Source organism: Sceloporus occidentalis, unplaced genomic scaffold (assembly GCF_023333645.1).
Source record: "Sceloporus occidentalis isolate IW3139 unplaced genomic scaffold, rSceOcc1.0.p SCAF_4, whole genome shotgun sequence".
Taxonomy (NCBI): domain Eukaryota; kingdom Metazoa; phylum Chordata; class Lepidosauria; order Squamata; family Phrynosomatidae; genus Sceloporus; species Sceloporus occidentalis.
Window position 1 is genome coordinate 60,509,715 of NW_028316984.1, and position 14,332 is coordinate 60,524,046.

Here is a 14,332-nt window from a genome sequence, read left to right on the forward strand (position 1 = left end):
GAAGTGACGCCCCTTTTTTAAAATGGGATGTCCTGCGGACGTCCCAAGTGCCGGTCTGTAACCGGCCTCAGTTTGGGGAAGAAAGTTATGATATAAATACTGTACTATATAAAAACAACAACATATTGGCTCTTACTTTCCTAAGGGCCATCTGCATTATATAATTATATCAGTGTCATAATGCTTTAACTGTCATGGCATGATCCAGTCTGAGGATTGAGCAGTGTTGGGGGGAGGGGTTCATCCTTGACTCTCTGACTGTTTTTTGATAAAGCATGTGGGGGGGCTTGTTGTTTGTTTTTGGCCATATGCTTTCCCTGGTCACAAGGTCTAAGGGGGTGGGGCTTCTGCTGAGTTGCTGCTTAGGGGTGGAGCTAGTATCCACTGACTCTATATAACAGCTGACTTGGTCTTTGGAGCTTAGTGTCTGAGGGCATGCCATGCAAGAGGTATTACAATCTGAAAGAGGTGGGGGAAATAACTGTAGAGATGGAGGAAGGAGGATATGTCATTATCTGCTGCAGTGTGTATACAATGTTTGTCTTCTTGCCAGACAATCTCATTGAATACACTTATAGCAAGTGCAAACTGGTGGCTCTCTTGGAAGACAAGGTGAATGCACTGCAGTGAGGTGTTGAGATTCTTCAATGCATCAGTGAATATGAGGAGTTCCTAAAGAGAAGAGAGAGAGAATGGGTCCTACAGAATCAACAGGAAGAAACTGCCAATGAAAACAAAGAAGGTTGTATCACTGAGGGAGCACCTTGGCGGACAATCACCATCAATAGCAGACAATGCACAGGGGATTCAGAACTGCTCCAACAACGAAAAACTTCCTACGTCTTCCTGAGGATAATGGTGCTGAAGAGGTGCAAAAATGAGACCAGCAGCAAGAGATACTGTGTGTCAGGGAAAGAGCCAATCCAACCACTGACTACAGCAAGAAGGGGGGAAAGGTGCTGGAGGTAGGGGATACATTGCTTGGAGCTTTAAAAGGAACTGTGTGCAAGCTGGACAAGATGAACTGGGAAATGTGCTGTCTTCCTGGCACACATATCCAGGATGTCACTGACAAGTTGCCAAAGCTCATCACAGAACACAGAACAGTACCCCCTTCTTCAGATTCAACAGCACCAATGACACTGCAAAAAATGAAATTCAAAACAGACAAATGCAAAATTCTACCACAAAAATCAAATACACAAGTATATGATGGGAGATACCTGGCTAAGCAATAGAATAAGTGAAAAGCATTTGATATTATTGTTGAACATGAGCCAGCAGTGTGATTCTGCAATAAAGAAGGCAAGTGCTATCTTAGCCTGCATTATTAGAAGCATAGTTTACAAGTCTAAGGAAGTAATAGTCCCTCTATATTCTGTTCTGGCCAGGCCTCATCTGGAATATTGTGTTCAGTTCTGGGCACTTTATTTTAAGAAGGCTACAGACACATTGAAGTGAGCTCAGAGAGGGGCAATGAGGATGATAAGAGAGGTTGAAAAAGCAGAACATGTTCACTTTGGTGAAGAGAAGATTGAGGGGCTGACATGATCACACTCTTTAAATACCTCAAGGGCTGCCACAAAGAAGAGGGGTTGTACTCTGCTGTTTCAGAGGGTAGAACTAGGTCCAATGGCTTTAAGTTACTAATGACTTTAAAGAGACAGTTGAACATGAAAAGGAATGTCAGTACTCAGACGTGATGGTTTGTGGTCAGTACTCAGTGAGAATGGTTTGGCATTGGAACCAAAGGTCTAGAAAGGTGGTACAGTCTCCTCTGGACATCTTCAAAAAGAGTCTGGACCATTCACTGCTGGTGATACTCTAGCTGGAGATCCTGCACTGAGCAGGTGGTTGGATCTGGTGGCCCATAGGGCCCCTTCCAACTTTGTGGACCTTATCACACGGAGGCACTTACTTAGGCAAAACATAGCTGAACTGTTGCAGAAGCATGAAGGTGGGATCGTCCATAGCGCTTCTAAAATGTAATTCAGGCTTCCTGCTTTCCTTCCAACGACAAAGTGTTTGCGGAGAAACCATTTTTTTTAATAACGGGATCTTCCGTTATTCAAAAAATGGCTTCTCCTGGCTTCTCTGCGAATGCTTCATTGATGGAAGGAAAGTGGGAAGCCTCAGTTATGTTTTAGAAGCATGACAAACAATTCCATCTTCACGCTTCTGAAACAGTTCTGCAACATTTCGCCCACATGTGATAATCCCTCTATGATTCTGACATCGTGGGAACTGTATTTGTCAGAGACCTCAAATTCTGTTAGAGAGCTCTAGTACCACCTACAGAAAATTCTAAATCCTGTATTTTACTATCCCAAGATTTATTCAGCTAGTGCTATGACAGTTTAAATAGTGTGAAACTAATATAACTGTGTACTGCGGATACCCCCAGTAATGACCTGTCCTTTCTGTCTTCTATCACTTCTTTGCTGGAAGAGAGAGGTAGAACTTACACAGTAAGGAAAGTAGGTACAAGGTCTCCCAGAGACTCTGCAGAGATTTCATACCACTATAATGTCCACATTTGAGTACTGGCTTTAAAGCCATCATAAAGGCATCCAAGCAGGAATGTTCACCTATGATTCATCAGAATGAATAAAACCTCAGGGGGAAGTATTGCAAGTGAAACCAAATAACATCCATTCAATATTCTTGGAGGTTAAGACAGACTGGTGAAATTATAAGGATGAAATATTTCCTACATTTTACAAAGGGGAAGCATTTCTATATCATGGAAATAATAAAGGAGGGCACATTTCTTCAGACACATAAAACTGAACATATGCCTGCAGCATGAGATTCATATTTTTTTCCTTCAAGCAATGATTGCTAGGTTTAACTCTGCTCCACCATATATGAGATTGGAATATTTTTCTCCTTCACTTTTGTCAAAGGACCTTGGGGTTCATAGCACCCAAAGTGTTGATGAGATTGGTTCTCTGCCATTTAAATGCACTACTCATCACAGCTTAACACTGAATGTGGCTGGCTTCTTATCAGAATAGCCCTTCAAAACCTGATTTTAAAACTCTGTTGCTATCAACCTCTTAATTGAAAAAGGATGCCTCTTTGTGTGAAGTCCTTTTGGAAAAGAAATACTCTGCTCCTTATCATAGGCATGCACTTCCTCAAAGTTCCTGTTTTAGAAGGGTATTAATTGAAAATGCTGTTTGTCAGAGGAAAAGCCTTCTGACTGAAGTTGTAAAACAAAGAGAGTAGCCATAGCATTTAATCCTTTGAATAAGGTTTTGTTTCCCATTGACTAAAAACTTCCTAAAGGAAGCAATTTCCTAAAAGAAAATCTGAGACAGATTTGGACTGCCCTACAAATCTAACCCCTGCACACATTCAAATACCTTTGTTCCTTTTCTTTATTTAAAGAAAGTTTGTGCAAAAGCCATTAAATGGTGTTATTTCTATTTGCTGAATATATATAAGTAACTGAACTTTTTCCCACACTGACAAAATGAAATTAGATTGCATGATTAACTGAAATTCATTCTCTTCATATCACTTTGTCTTGTCACACTCAACATACAATTAAAATGTATGCAAAAACCCATGTTAATAGAGAAGTCACAGGAGAAAATACAACCAGACTGTTGTAAACTAACTTGCAACAGCATCTCCAGAAGTATTACTTTGGGCTGTAATATTTATTATTTGTAATTAACATTCCAGTCCTATTAATCTGTAGAATGGAGGGACCTGTTGGAGCAGAGGTGCTCCAGAGGAAGAACAGGAAAGCCTGGTACATAAACAGATAAATGTTAGGTCCAATTTCCTCACTTTATTAGGAGACTAGAAGATGAAAAACAGCAATTTCCCCAAGACTCAGATTCCAAATCATGAAATCATAGAATCACCGAGTTAGAAGTGCAGGGATCATCTAGGCTGTATTTACACTGAGAAATAATGCAGTTTAACACCGCTTTACACTTTAACAGCCATCGTTCTATACTACACAATTCTGGGATTTGTAGTTTTGTGAGATATTTAGACTTCTCTGTCAGAGAGCTCTAGTGCCACAATAAATTACAAATTCCATAGGACAGAGCCATGACAGTTCAAGTAGTGTCAAACTGCACTATTTCAGCAGTGCAGAAGCAGCCCTAGTCATACCCCTTCCAGTGCAGGAATCCACACCTAAAGTATTTAGATATTTGAAAATAGCTATCATATCACCTCTTGGCTTTCTTTTCTCTTGCCAAACAGCTACTAGGCACCAGCAATAGTGGTGAGTGACACTAGCAGAGAATCTCTCAGAGACAACAGTAGCTAATGCTAAGGAGGTACAGTAAACCTCCTGTTGAAGATCTTTAACCACAAAAACTCTATGTTGAGACAATCAAAAATGAAACAAGAGAAACTGCCAAAAGATGAAACTCCCAGGTCAGATGGCATTCAACAAGCTACTGGGTTAGAGCCGAAGACAACTACAAGTAATGTTGTGGCTAATGACACAACAGGACTCAGTCCAGGGGCAAAAGTAAGTACAAAGCTATACACTACATATTATAGGAACACAGAATGTGAAAAGTTCAGGGGAAGTTGGATATAGTACAACAAGAAATGGGGCATTTAAATACTGCAAAACATTGCAAAAGTGGGCAGGAATGCAACAGTCCAAATCAGACAATTACAGTGTGTTTTATGCAGGAAATGAAAATCTAAGAAGAAATGGTGTGGCATTTATAGTGACAAGAAATGTAGCAAAAGCAGTCAAAGGCTATAGTGCAAAGTTTTTGTGGGTTTTTCAGGCTATGTGGCCATGTTCTGGAAGAGTTTATTCCTGATGTTTCACCAGCATCTGTGGCTGCCAACTTCAGAGAATGCTGGCATGGAAGTGAGTGGGGTATATATACTGTGTGACCCTTGGTCAATATACAGTGGACCCTTGTTATACGCTGGGGTTTGGTTCCAAGATCCCCCATGGATAACAAAATCTGTGGATGCTCAAGTCCTATTAAATATAATGACATAGCAAAATGGTGTCTCTTATAAAAATGGAAAATCAAAGTTTGATATTTGAAATTTATACTTTTTTGGAACATTTTCAAACCGTGGATGCTTGAATCCGTGTATAAAAATATGTGTATAAGAAGGGCCGACTGTGGTGCAAAGTCTGATTCAATTGTGTCAATAAGACTTCAGGGAAAATCCATCAATGTAACCTTAATCCAAGTTTATGCTCTAATTACAAAGGCAGAAGAAGAAGAAATTGAAAGATTCTGTGCTGGAGTCCAAGTAGAAATTGATCACACACCAAAACAGGAGTGTTAATCATAAGCAATTAGAATACAAAAATAGTAAACAGAGCAGAATCAAAGAGTGTAGGAAAATTCTGCCTACAATCAAGAAATGAAACAGGAGATCAACTAGCTGAACTTTGAAAGGCCAATAGTTTGTTCATCGCAAACACATTCTTGAAGCAACAAAAAAGGTGATTGTAGATATGGACATCACCTGATGGCCAATATGGAAATCAAATACACTAATAAAAGTAAGCAGAAGATGAAGAAGCTCCATTATCTTTGCAAAAACAAGACTGGAAGCAAATTGTAGCACAGAAAATGAACTACTACTGTAATGATAAAAATTATTAGAATAATGCTAAAGAACAACGCTAAATCAACCATCATGCTGAAATACAACTTGAAGAACATACCTGATAAATTTAAAGATAATGTGAAAAAGAAATTTGCACTATTCTGTCTAATTGACCAGGAACCAGAAAAATTCTGGACTGAAGCCAGGGACATTGCCAGGGAGGAATGCAAAAAGACATTGTCTGTAGCCAAAAAGAAAGAGGAGCCTAAATGGATGACAGATGAACCTCTTCAAGGAGTTAAGGATATCAGAACTCTGAATGCAACTGTTCAATGATTTGTGCACAGGGAGGACTACTATAATAATCAGTGCAGAGAAATACAAGATGACAATAAAAATAAAAAACAAGAGACTCTTCCACAAAATCTGATAAAGCAAAGGGAAATTTAAACCAAGATTGGGGATGCTCTACAACCAGCAGGGGAACACATTACATGATCAAGTAGAAATAAAAAGACAATGGAAACAATACATGAAAGAACTATATAAAAGTGAGGAAAGGGTAACAGATTCATTTGGGGAAGAACCATGTGAAGATGAACCTCTAGTTTTAGAAAATGAAGTAGAAGCTACAATCAGAACACTTGGGAGAAATAAATCACCAGGAACAGATGACATACAAACAGAGCTAATTTAAACTACAGGGTCAGTACCTACTCTAATTCTAACTAAAATCTGTTACCAAATATGGGAAAAAAACAGTGGTCCGAAACAGATGGCCCAATAAAGCAGCTTCTGGCTTCTTTGGGGGTGTGTCATTTAGATGACGCATGTCCCCAAAGTGATGGGAAGCTGCACTGAGGCTGCGCCAAGCCAGGAAAAGCCCTTTTAGGAGCAGATTTACTCAGCACCTGCCAACTGTTAGCTTGGGACCACAGCGGCGACCCACTTCGGGGAGCAGGCCATGCAGTCATTGTGATTTCAGCCCAATCAGAGCTGGAGGGGCCAGAAGCTGCTCCCTCCGGCCATCTGCTTCAGCCCAATGGTCCACAGATTCCAGTCCTCAAATAAGGGGACACTCAGGATTGTAATAACCACAGGATCATTTCATTAATTTACCATGCAAGCAAAGTGATGCTCAAAATGCACAACAAAGACTTTTACCATTTTTGGAATGTAAATGCCAGATGTCCATGCTAGGTTCAGGAAGGAAAGGGCACAAGAGATTATAATGCAAACATACATTGGATAATGGAGCACACTAAAGAATTTCAAACGAAAATCAGCCTGTGCTTTATACATTATAGCAAAGCCTTACATTGTATAGATTATAGAAAACTATGAATTGCTCTTTAAAAAATGAGTGTGTCACATTTTATTGTCATGATGTGTAACCTATATGCAAGACAAGAGACTGTGAGGATAGAATACAGAGAAATTGAATGATTTCCAATTGGCAAGAGGGTCAAGCAAGGCTTTCTTTCACATTATGTTTAATTTATATGCTGATCATATCCTACATAAAGCTGGATTGGGCTCAAAACAAAGTATGAAAATTGAAGGAAGGAACATCAACAATTAAAGATATACATATGACATCACACTACTACCAGAAAATAGCAAAGACTTGGAATGATTACAGAAGAAAGTCAAGGAAGAAAGTGCAGAGGCATGTTTACAGCTGAACATTAAGAAAACAAAAATAACGACCACAGATTATTTACATAACTTTAAAGGAGATGATGATGAAGACACTGAACTAGTAAAAGATTTTCCATACCTTGGCTCAGTCATTAATTAGAATGAAGACTGCAGTCAAGAAATGAAAAAAATGACTAGGGCTTCGAAGAGCAGCTATGAAGGAACTAGACAAGATTGTCCATGCAATTGTATTTTCCATTTCTATGTATGGTTGTGAAAGCCAGCCAGTGAAGAAAGCTTATACAAAGAAAATGAACTAATTTGCAATGTGGTGCTGGAGCAGAGTTTGACAGATATTGTGGACTGCTAAAAATAATAAATAAATAAATAAATAAATAAATAAATAAATAAATAATAAAGATTTATTTCTAGCCCACCCTATCACAGAGAATCCGGGCAGGTTACAAATAGGTTCTAGTGCAAATCAAGCCTGATCTCCTTGAAGCCAAGATGACTAAACTCAGACTGTCCTCCTTTGGCCATGAAGAGACATAACTCCCTAGAAAGGGCAATAACGCTTGGTAAGGTAGTAGGAAAAGAGGAAGACTACATTCCAAATGGATAGACCCAATCAAGGCAACTACAGCCCTGAGTCTGCAAGATCTGGGCAGGGCTGTTAATGAGAGTGTGACTTGGAGGTCTGTCATTCGTGGGGTTACCATAAATTGAAACTGACTTGATGGCAATTATATTTCAGAGGAAAGAACTGGTAAAACGACTTCAAAGTATTCTTTCCCTAAGAAAACCATATGAAATTCATGGGTTTGCCATAAGTCAGCCATTTCACCCATCAGCTATAGTACACCTGCTGAAATTATTTCTTCTACACAACAGTTAAAGGCCTGGTACTCTTTTGCATCTGGTCACTCTATCCTGCACCATCACAATGCAAGCAGACACCAATTTAACAATGGATAATTTATCCTGGAGATAAGTGGCAATTTAATTTAGGTTAAGCACTTTACTTGGATAGTTACCCAAGGGACTGAACAGTCGCTCTTTATTTATTTTGCTTTTGTCATGCCTTCCTCTGAAATCTACATGTTTAGATAAAGCAAAGGGGATATCAGAGCTTGTTTAAACATCCTGGATCTATTACTATCTCATAAATCAAATTATTTCTTATCATAAACACTTTTCAATCATCTAGTTGTTTTGCTATGCTATCTGTTAAACCTGGCTCATCCTTTTATAGCATTCACCCTACTCTTTTATCAGGAAGTGAAAATCTGAAGTGTGATCATTTTAACTGCAAAAATATCGCTCCTCTACACGTGACAGACATGAGTTCTCTTAACACTTACTGAATCCAAAACAGAAATAGTGAGAAACATACAACTTGATCCTAAGCATATCTTATCAGATACGTCTCACTGGGGTAAATCAGACTGTGGATGTGTTTCACCTCATTTTAAGCCAGGAATTTAGCTTCTTAAATTGCACTGTGAACAAGCAACATGTTTGCGCATATAGGACATCTGCTTCTACTTTGCTTCTCCTCCTTGGATAAACAGATGAACAAACTAGGTAGGACAAGCTTAACATGATGGTCCAATTGATTGCTTGATATCAAATGAAAAAGATTTCAAGAAAATTGGAAAGGAGAGTACAACAAACCAAGTGTAATTTAGGATTCCTGTCTTAAAGTGATATGCTAATATCATCCTTTATTCAAAAGGGATACCCTTCATTTCCACAGTTAATAAGTCATCAGCCTCCAAGTCCAAGCCATCATTTGGATTTTTTTACATGCCACTGTTCATATCCAACTATCCAAGTGTTAGTCAGGACTTTGTTTTACACACATGACTGCTGCCTTGCTACATCTGTGCATATTACATTCAGCAAAGCCTTTGTATTGCAAGATCAAACTGACTGTCAACACCTAAGAGACTTTATGGAATATATGATTATATGTACTGAAACAAGGCATAACCATAAAGTCTAAAATGGGGTCTGTTGGTTTATGAATCCAGATCATTTGAGCCAGGTATCACAGGGTATTATGCTGTGCTAGCCATGCCCAGTATGTTAACCTGCTGATGCAAACTGGCAGAGCAAAATGTGAATGGACTGGATGCATGAAACCCCTCTTAATGCACTTATGCATAATTCAGGGGTAGGAACGTGAGGCCTTACTAGTGTTGTCTATGCTGGCTAAGGCTGCTGACACTTGCAGTCCAATATCTGAAGGATTGCATGATTCCCAATCCAACATAACAGTATTAAAACCCGGAATTCCTGGTATATCATTATGTGGAAATATTTTATTTCTCCATAAATATGTATTTCTCTGGATTTCAGGCTCTTAAATGATAGTTAGGACTATGACCTGCTCCATGCTTACTGTGCCTGAAATCTTGTACTTATACTTTATTTATTAATGTTAATTCTAACCTGCTTTTCTTTGTAATATATACTGAAAACAACATATAACACAGAGAGAGTCATAAAATAATAAAATAGTTATAAAACAAAGTCATCTGAGCCTTACTGACAGTTGGACTTGATTCTCATGATTAGGGCCTTCTAGTAATTCAATGACCATTAATGACCATTAAGGCTAGATATTAATAGCCCAGTTTTCATATTTATTTATTTATAACTATGATCTCCTATGTTAATTCAATCTTACAGCTGTAGCACTGTAGACTAAAAGTGCTATACATGTTTGCTTAGATTGAATCCCCACAGCATTCAATAGGATATATTTTCAGGGAGTTGTATATAGGGTTTATAGCCAGTGTAGAAAGTCTATTGGGGACATCTTAGCTATTAAAAGAGTAGGGTTTTTTAAAATGGATTTTTAAATTATTATTATTATAGTTTATTTATATAGCACCGTACATTTACACAGCGCTTTACGTAGTCATCAACCAAGATACAGATAAAACCTGCCTACGGCATACAATCTAAAATCAAAAGCAGCAAAATTATAAAATAACATCTTATAATAATACAATATGTAAAAAATACATAGCAAACAACAATAAGAATCAAATAACATGGCAAATTACACTAACAATAAAAAGCAAAGAAATAGATAGCAATTCACAGCAACAGTAAAAAAAAATGCCTAGCAATTAACATGGCAAAACAGATACAATAGGATATTATTCCCCATTCTCAAACACACACACACCCTCCCAGTCCTCAAAAACAATATTAAACAGCCTCAGCTGTTGCCTTGGTGGAAGAAGGCACAGGCAGCCTCTCAATTTGGCTTGGAGCTAGATGGTGGTGTTGAGGGCATTGTAGAAGATGGCTCAGAGCCTTAGTCCTGCCCCCTCTCCAAGTCCTTCACCTCAGCTGTTGCCTTGGTGGAAAAAAGCACAGGTAGCCTCCCAGAGTGGAACTAGCTATTTTAAATCTATAAGTTGGATTTAAGAGTATCACGGTGGTCTCTAGCTGTGGTATGACAGTGGTCTCATGTTCATTTGCCAGCAAGTGTCCATGGCACAAATTCAACCATTGGGCAAACCAGATTCACTTATAACAGCAAAAAGTTCATTTCTCTTGTTAACCTGGCCTATATGGAATCAGCGAAAATGATCTGTTTTGTATCAGTGAAACTTACTGGATATATCTTGCCCATGACACTGCAGCCTACAAAATCTGTCTTGGCGTATTACTTCGGCTTACAATGTATGCCACAAAGTTAAGTTAAAAACAAGAGCACAGGAGAGACATAATAGGTTTCTGAAAATATAGCTGGGGCCTCTTTCTGGCATGACTTGTTAAGCATCTGGGTAAAGTATACCCACTGAGACCTTAACATTTGCCCACACAGCCTCCTACACATACTATTTTTTTATTTATTTATTTTGGCATTGCACTTGCTATCTTTCTTCCTTTTTGGGAAGGCTATAGGAACTAATTTTAATTTAAACCCCTAAAACTGCTGAAAGGTTTTAAGTTTGGCTTTGTGGTTTACTGTAGCTTGGGGCATAAATTATTTAGCACTCTTACATGGCCTGTCATGTCTTGTTACTTAAGTGCAATACAGCTTTCATCCTTATACCCAAGGGGGCCATCCAATGGACAGCTGGTGATGTCATCCCCATTTGGTTAATCCCTTATGATGGAGGGGGGCTGGTGTAAAGCTTTTCAAGCAGATCCCATAGTGTTCCTCCCCTTAGTTTCACCCGATGCAATAGATTGATTTGAACTCATCACCGTAGGTTCAAGGCTCCCCACTAATTGGGTTGGGTTTTAAAAAATTAAATAAATGACCCCAAAGGCAACTGTTTCTGCTCAACAGAAGGCAAAGCAGATGAACTCTGCTGTCTCCATGCTGTGTCTGTCATTCAAGGTTGAGCTACTTTTAACAGAAGACCTTTGCCAGTCCCAACGAGAAACTGGACATTTTGCTTACATTTTGAAGACATTTAAAAGAATCACTTCAAATAAGAATAAATATATGTATACCAATACTGAAGCTACTGTTTGGGTTTTCAGTCTGCTGTGCTAAAACTGTATTGTAATTCCTGCCAAAGTGCATCTTTATGAGGACAGAGAAGGCAAATCTTTAAAATAAGAGATATTATAGAGCTGTTGTGTTGGTACTGTGAAGGCCTCTACTGAGAAATGTATGTTGTGTCCTAAAAAAAAATCTATGTTGTTCTAGGAGGGAAAAGCCTACAAATGGAGAACAGCTGCTAGTCCTAAAAAGTATTTTGTCAGGTGAATAAAGGACCAGTTAAAACTATGATCCCTGGTGAAACCTGAAACTCTGTTTGCAGGCATTTGCCCAGCTGAGAAAGGCATATGTGTTTAAGGGCTTTAAAAGATACAAGGAACCTCATGATATTCAAAAGCCTTGGTGATTTCAATGTCAATGAGAGTAGGCAGGCAATATGATTGAGTATTGCACAGGCGTGAAATAGGGAAAGAAGTCACTTGCACAAAAGACAAATGAGGAAAACAAAACAAGACCACCCCTTCAAAGATGATACAATAAGATACTGTTTTGGCATTTGCCTTTTTAATATTTAAAGTGCTGCAAAAACTATTCAAAGTAAAAGAGATGCTGGAGGGATGACAAATTATTTAGCAATTCAATCAAATGCTGCTGCTTTCACTGTGATGATGCCAGGAGGACTACAGGAGCAAAATCAATATCCTTGTAATGGTTTGGATATTGGATTGTGACTCTGGAGACCAGGTTTTGAGTCTCTAGTCAGCCATGAAGCTCACTGGGTGACCCTGGGTGAGCCACGTGCTCTCGGCCTCAGGGGAAGGCAATGGCAAGCCTCCTCTGAATAAATTTTGCCAAGAAAAACCCATAATAGGTTCACCCTAGGGTCCCCATAAGTCGGAAACAACCTGAAGGGGCACAACAACAACAAGAAAATTAATAATAATAATAATAATAATAATAATAAATTTTATTTCTTACCCTCCTTTACTCAAGGCTTATGGTACATACACCATAGATTAAAACATATAAAGCCATTTAAATACATAAATTAAAACACATAAATATAGGAGAAATTAAAATCATGCAAAATAAAATTTAAAATATACCAATTTAAATGTCATAGTTTAAAATCAACTGGGTAGGCCTGCCAGAAGAGATAGGATTTTAATACTGTTTTAAATTCAGACAGCATGTTTAGTTGTTGAATCTCTCCCAACAGGTCATTCCACAGTCTAGGGGTGGCTGAAGAAAATGTCCTCTGGGTGAAGTAGTCCTGGTTGGCTGAAGTAAATGTCCTCCAGAGGACCTGAGTGTATGGAGCGGATAATATGGGAGGAGGTGACCCCATAAGCATCCTGGACTCAAACCATATAGGGCTATAAAGGTAATTATCAACACTTTGTATTTTGCCTGGAAATTAACTGGCAGTCAGTTAGTGAACATTGGTGTGATATGATGGCTCCTAGATGTAGCAGTGATCAATCTGGCTGTCATGATTTGAACTAATTGTGACTTCCAAACTTGATACAATGGTAGCCCAATGTAGAGTGCATTACAAAAGTCCAGTCTTGAGATTACCAGTGTATGCACAACCATCTTTAGGTCCTCCAGTTCTAGGAAAGGGGGCAGCTGGTGTATCAGCCAAAACTTATAATAAGCAACTTATCCACCAGAAGCTTCCATGCTGGGGATGATGGAGATAGGTCATATCTGTATTTTAGTCAGAACTTCGGAGATGTTGAACATTAGCCACAAAACAAGTTCAGCACCTTGGACAGCTTCTTTTAAACTTCGTACTAAAACCTGAAGGAATGCTGTTATTGTTAGCTGCCCTCAAATCAACCTCAACTCCTGGTGACCCAGTGGATGAAGCATCTTCAAGATCACTGCTCTGCTTGTAAATTCAGGCCCCTGACCTCCCTGACTGAGTCTATCCATCTGGTGTGTGGTCTTCCTCTCTTTCTCCTGCCCAGCATTATTATCTTTTTCAATGAGTTCTGCCTTCTCATGATGTGGCCAAAGTACAATAGCCTCAGTTTCATCATCTTGGCTTCCAGGGAGAGTTCAAACCTGATCTGTTCAACTAGGACCCAATTGTTTGTCCACCACCAACACTGACAAGGAAGCCACCAACATCCACTATTCTTATTCCAAAACAAGCAAGGACAAGTTATCTCTCCCAAGATATTTAAGTGGCTAAAGGACCAGTCCTGTGACCTAGAAATAAATCCTGTTTAATTCCCACATTTAAAACTTCTTGGCAGACATGCATAGGCTTGCACTGTCAACTGCAATTGGAAGCAAAAGCAGTAAATTGTCAAAGGAGCAGCAGAACCAACTGTGCCATTTAAAATGATGGGGTTATCTCTGTAATCATGCCAAAGTTTTACTAGATCATCTTCCAAGTGTGATTTTAAATATGTTCACCTGTATCTGTCCAGCCTTATTTTCACTTTTTAAAAGCATGCTTTTTAAAAAAGAAAATCATTTAAAAACCTGCATGCCATATTTTAAATTAAAAAGCACCAGTTTAGCATCTTCCCATCATGCAGCTCCTTAAGAAACAGCACCTGTCTGCCAAAACAAGTATCATAGCATCATATAAAATGTAAGCCTAGATTTGTCTATTCAGAAAGAAGTTTATTACAT